This window comes from Python bivittatus, unplaced genomic scaffold, assembly GCF_059951505.1.
Source record: "Python bivittatus isolate LINGU-HERP-01145 unplaced genomic scaffold, Pbiv_v1 ctg000480_np1212, whole genome shotgun sequence".
In the NCBI taxonomy this organism is placed as follows: Eukaryota; Metazoa; Chordata; class Lepidosauria; order Squamata; family Pythonidae; genus Python; species Python bivittatus.
The window spans coordinates 15,830,694-15,836,693 of NW_028277075.1; the positions used below are offsets into that span (position 1 = coordinate 15,830,694).

A 6,000-nucleotide genomic window follows, 5' to 3' on the forward strand; every position below is an offset into this window, starting at 1 on the left:
ATAAATGCTTAGGCCCAATTTGATAGATGTACATACTTATGAAGTGAAATATTAGACCATAATTTAAAAGAATGCATTGCAAAGTCATACTAGACCAAGGCAATCAGGCAGATGCTGTCCAGATGTTTTGGATTCATGGCCCAACAACTGTAGCCAGATATGGGAGCTGTAGTCCATGGTTTTTGGAAGACACTAACTGGCCTATACTTGCAGCTATATTAGCAAATCAGAATTCATCTAGAATATAACTTATGGTCAGTATAGGCCTTTAGTTAAAGTGCTCTAAACAGAGTAGTTTATGGAGTACAAAGCATATTATTAATGAATCCAGAAAACTCAGTGTATGAAAAAAAATTACATAAGTATGAATAAAAGTCCACAACCATGGATTTAAGAGTTTTTTGAAACCTATTTAACAAACTGAACAATGCTTTATGTACTTATTTACTGAAACTAATAGTAGGAAAAATCTGAAGAAACAAAAACATTAATTTGCAGCTGTAAATAATATAGGCAAATCAATCCATAAGCAATGCAGAATATTTGGATTAGGCTTTAGCTCATTTTTTATATTATTTAAAGTTATATTATTATTTTATTACAAAACTACTTCATTAAAACTACCAGCTTTATTTGCATGCCAAACATTAAACGCCTATTAAAACTGGCAAATGAAACATTTTAACAGTTGACAACTGAAATGTTGTACATTCTTCTCCAGAATAATCCCCATCAAAGTTAATGGGATTTAGAAGTATGCATAGAATTTCACTGCAAGTTTAGGCACTCTTATTTCGGATCAAGTATTGTCAATGGGACTTCAGCTTAATGCTTAAAGCATAGATAAGAGCGTGCTCAGATACACTACATTAATGTAATATGGTACACTGCAAAGTGTCTGCTAAAACCTCAAGTACTAATAGTACCTAATAATAAACTTACAGCAAGTTTTTAATTGTGAAGCTAAAATTTCCATTTGTACAGTAGTATCTCTCTATATTTATAATATACATTCTTAATGTGTTGTGATTAATCACAAACAAAACATTCATTAGTAACTCACAAAATAGAAAATCAAGGTGTGTAGTCATTAAAATTATGAAACAAATATTTAATATTAAGAACAAAACAAAGTAGAATTGTCCACATACTAATTAACCTTTTGATCATTTTTAACTGGTTAATACCAGTATGAATAATATGAATAATGCTTGTCAACAAAGACCTAAATACATGATAAAATGAATATACAACTGATCTACAACTGTTTGGATCCCATGTATTGCCTCACTATGCAATGCAGACTTTAAGAAATGTCTGCTAACTGCTGGTTTCTAACAGGAAAAATACACTAATTATCGTCAAAAACCTAATCTAAGTACACCCACCACCAGCCTATTTTAATCTAAATTTAAAACATTTTCCTCCTACTTTTCAGGCAAATCCTGAACACTGGAATTGCTGAATGCTTCACATAGAAGAATACATATGGGAAGGTTTCCACACCCTTTTTTAAACACCAGAGTATTTAATGGAAAAAAAGAATTAAAGCCAAAAGCAAGCAACCGGCCTCTGAATTAATTACGACTCTCCTCAGTCAAACTGCCATTTCCAGACTTCTATCTAGGGCTTTTCCTTGATAGAGGAAATCCAGGGGTTACAGAGACAAGAAAGAACATGAAGAATTGTAATAAGCAACACAGCCCGCCTAACCTCATGTTTCAAACGACATTATATCCACCCTACGGAGTTGGGGGAGGGTTTAAGGAGAAAAAGTAGGCCACTCACATCTTTAAAGAGTAAAGTTTGCTATGGCGAGATTTTGGGAGGTGGTCAAAGAGGAGAGGGGAGGAGGGAAACTGAGGAAGGGAAAGATGAGAGAATGGAAGACTTGAGAGAGCAAAGCAGAAATAGTAGTTGGGAGGGAGAGAAAGGGCGGATAGACCGAGAAAAGAAGCAAGAAGAAAAGGTGAATTGCCTCCTTCCTGCCTTCTTCCGTCCTCTCCTCTCCCAGGGGAACCATGACCAGCTGGCAGCCGTCGCTACCAGAGGCTGGTAGAACAAGCTCCGACCCTCCCGGCGGACTCAGGCCTTCATCACCTGTCTGGGACCAGAGCAAGCAACACTTCCAACCCTTCCCCCTCCTTCCCGGGTGTGTAGGTATGGAAAGGGCTCCCACAAGGAAGGAAGAGGAAAGAAAAGAAAGCGGAGCTCTGACCTACCCAGCAATCTCAGAAGTCTCGGCTGAAGGCGGCCCCAGCCTTCCTCGGAACTGGCAGGAGCCGGTAGAGCCCAGACCGCTGCAGCAGCACCACCCGGCTCCAAACCCCAACGCCGCTGCAGCTATGGGCTTGGGTGTAGTTAGCGAGGGGGGAGGCCGGTGTGGATCGGGAGGAGGGCTTACGAGGAGGAGCGGCTTATTTCTTCCTACCTCGGTCTCCAGCTTTTCCACAGCAAGAGCGGCAGCATTCCCGGAACTCTCGCTCCGCGCCAGCGGCCGCCGTTCCCCTTCGGATCGCAACCCTCTCACAACTCTCGGCCCATCTCCATCTCCTCCCTCCCCGGTGTTCTCGGTTTCGTAATGGCGGCGGCTGAGCCTCCCCGGCACTAGGTTCGCTGATGGAGCCTCGTCTCTCTCTTTCTCACAGAGACACTCTGCGCCCCCCCTCTCCGTTCCCCGCCCCCACCTCTAACTTTACCTCAGCAGCTTTCCCTGCCTTCCCTCCCCCCTCCCTGTTCTTGCCCGCCGCCGCCGCCGCCACCGCGGCTCTGCGCGCGCGCGCCCCCGAGGCCTACCCCGGGTGCGCGTGCGCGGGAAGGATCTTATAAACGTTTCCGTTTCTTTACTGGGCCGCTGTCGTCGTGAGGTTCCCTCGAAGCCCTGCCTACGCATCATGCGCGTGAGAGAGCTTCGTCTCGGGCGCGAGCTCGCCCGTTTTCTCTCTGTGTGTGTATGTTTGTTTGTTTTTTTCTCTCTCCCTTTCTCGCCCCCCCCCTCCCCGGCTTACTGAAAGCGCCACTCTAAAGGGATTGAGGGAGGAGGCGACGGCGGCTCCTCGCAGTTCCTGTTTCGGACCCTGCTACTGAAACGGTTGGAGAAGGGATAACGAAACATTTAGGGATCCCGCCTCTTGGTAAAAGCTGCGGTCCCCAAAAACTGAGGGAAGCGTATGTGATTCTTCAGGGAAACGAGTAACCTCCCCACCTACAAATCTATGATTAGAATTATACATAAGCAGAAGTATCACTACGCGGCGAGTAAATCCCAAAGGGGCGTTTCTTCAAGCGTATTGCAACGCCAGTTGATCTGTGTGAACGTTTCTGTTTATGCGTTACTTTCTTAACGTGCCTGTCCTCCGAAGTCTTCGGAGCAACATGTCAGCCTCACGATGGCCCTCTGGAGAAGGCGAAGGAGAGAAAATGGCATGCCCAAGGCTATACAGGCACACGCTTAATAACTAAATGGAGGAATTCATGAATCTTCCCACCCAAGCTATAGCAGGGCTGGTTCCTGATTTGAGGTAGCGTGGGACAAATTTCCTTCAAGTGGATCCCTCCTTTGATCCGTGGGCCGTCCAGGAGGGCTTCCCTCAACTGAGGTGGGCTGAGTCCTGGAGGGAGAGCACGTCATCTGCTGCCATGCGTGGCAATGCAACTTTGGATGGATGGAGAAGAAAAGGGAGCTAGATTCAGTTCCTCAGTGAAGGGGCGGAGTGAATTAAAGCGAGGTTCAGGATAGGCATCACTTAGCATAAGTAGTTCCACAGAGTTTATAAATGTATGGAATAATGTTTTCTGCAATGTTGGCAGTGACATATAGTTCACAGTGTGAGTTCAGCAGAATTTAAGTTTTTGCTGCTAGAGGAAAGTAGTGCTTTATATTTGGGGGTAAATGACTGCTTTGAGACTGGAGGTGTGAGTGCATCCAAACAAAATGATGCACTGCAGAAGTATTTGTGGTCAAATGATAACAGAATTAATAGATTACGTTGTAATTAACACCTAGCCCCTAGGTATTAATTTGTACAATTAGAGATGTTCCATTAAACTCAGAAAACTACATCCTATCACAGGATATCTGAAGTTACCTGTTACTCATTATCAACATCACTGTCCTATTGCTCTTGCAGCAGATACATAGTACACCCAAAAGCCACTGGGTATTTGCTGATATAATTTGAGAATTTAGGTAAACTGTATCATTTATTGAACCTTAGGTTAGAAAAATAGTTGAATGTGTCTCATTGATTAAAGCAATTTGCCAGGCCAGCATATATGATAATATAAAACTATTAAGTAGATCCTTTGGTCATTCAGTAGTAGAAAGGTAAGCTGTTGTGGTACTGATTCAAAGAGCAGGTCCCACTGAATCTTGCTATGAGTCTCATATGACACATACATTACATTATTGAAACATGCTTAAAATATTTTAAACATTAATAGAACTTTTGCAAGAAGAATATTTCTTATTTTTTATTTAATGAACATAAAAGTATTTCACTGTACATTTATTAACGTTTTTGTTTAGTCTGTGGAAGGATGCATTGAAAAATAGGGGGATTGCTTCCATTGCAAACAGTACATCTTACCCAACAAGCAATTCTACAGTATCCTGAGAATAAGATAGGAAAACAAAAGCCTTTTTTACAAAGAAAACTTAGGAAATAGGAAGATAAAAATTGCTGAAATCTTAACTATAGTGTTCCCCAAACCTCTGAGAGAGCCAGTTAAGTGTAGTGGTTAAGGCACCAGGCTAGAAACTGGGAGACTGAGTTCTAGTCCTGCCTGAAGCATGAAGCCAGCTGGGTGACCTTGGGCCAGTCACTCACTCTCAGCCCTAGAAAGGAGGCAACAGCAAACCACTTCTGAAAAATGTTGCCAAGAAAACTTCAGGGACTTGTCCAGGTGGTCACCATGAGTCAAAAACTGACTCAAAGGCATCAACCCCCCCTCCTCTATTCACTGCTTATCTATAGAGAAGGTTCCTGGACATGAATGAAATATGAATTAAATAGATTAGAAAGCAGAAGAGACTGAGGCCAACACAGGATCATTGTAAGAGATCAGTGTACAAAGTAGTTGACAGAGTCCCAATGAAGCAGGTTGGAGTACTGAATACAAAATTGTTTGGACAACAAAGACTGAGTGGCTGTAACTTGGCAGGTCCTGTGATCCAACAAAGACACTGAACATTGAGAATAGAATAGTCTTAAATGTAAAATATTCATTGGAGAAAGTCACTTTACCATTTATAATGTGTAAATACATCTTTTTGTACACACACTGGCCTTAACAGTGATTTACATGACAAGATTATTGTCATCACTTAAAGTGAATGATTTATTTTTTAATAGTATTCCAACATGCTATTTCAAAATTATGTTGGCAACTGTGAATGACAGAATGATCATCACTCTTTTCTCTACCATTAATCTTTCTAGGAGAATGATCAATATCTTCTCAAAATCCATGCATTTTTAAATTCTCAATAGTTGAGTCTTATTGGCAGTGGAGTGGAAGCACATTTATATATATATATGTAGATAGGTAAGGCTAATGACTGAGAAAGATAGCTTTGATAAGAAATTTGTAAAAATGATAAATAATGCAAAGTTAATGCTTAGCTTTCAAAGTGCTAAGGAGATACATGATAGCATTTTGCAACTAAGAAGTGGGTTTTAGCATCCATCTCCAGAATGTTCTCTGAATATCACTGGCAAGGCAGAAACTATGTCTTTGTGATAGACTGCCAAACATTAGCTATATTATTACACAGACTATACTAAAAGAATTAAACTGGAATGTTATGACATGTTTCTGAATTGGATTTTGTAAAACTTCATAGGAAATAGAATGGTTAGCAATAGTGGGCTTTTGGGGAAGAAGAGTGATATAGAAATAGAATTTCTACACGTGAACATACATGCATGGAATGACTTGTAGAGATTAATTTTTACATTATATTACCATTTCACTAAGTTAGATCTTGCTGTACTGTAA

General features: G+C 41.3%; 1 protein-coding gene across 2 annotated transcripts in view; it reads right to left on the bottom strand.

Moving 5' to 3' along the window:
• ARHGAP5 (Rho GTPase activating protein 5) overlaps positions 1-2,718 on the bottom strand; it is a 39,988-nt gene extending 37,270 nt beyond the window's left edge. The window contains exon 1 of one of the 2 annotated variants that reach the window (XM_007437427.3): positions 2,432-2,718. The gene's annotated coding sequence lies outside the window, so the exon portion shown is untranslated. Of the gene's footprint in view, positions 1-2,222 lie in introns of both variants that reach the window. The other variant, XM_007437428.4, reaches the window with a different exon arrangement.
• Between the last annotated feature and the right edge of the window lie 3,282 nt (positions 2,719-6,000).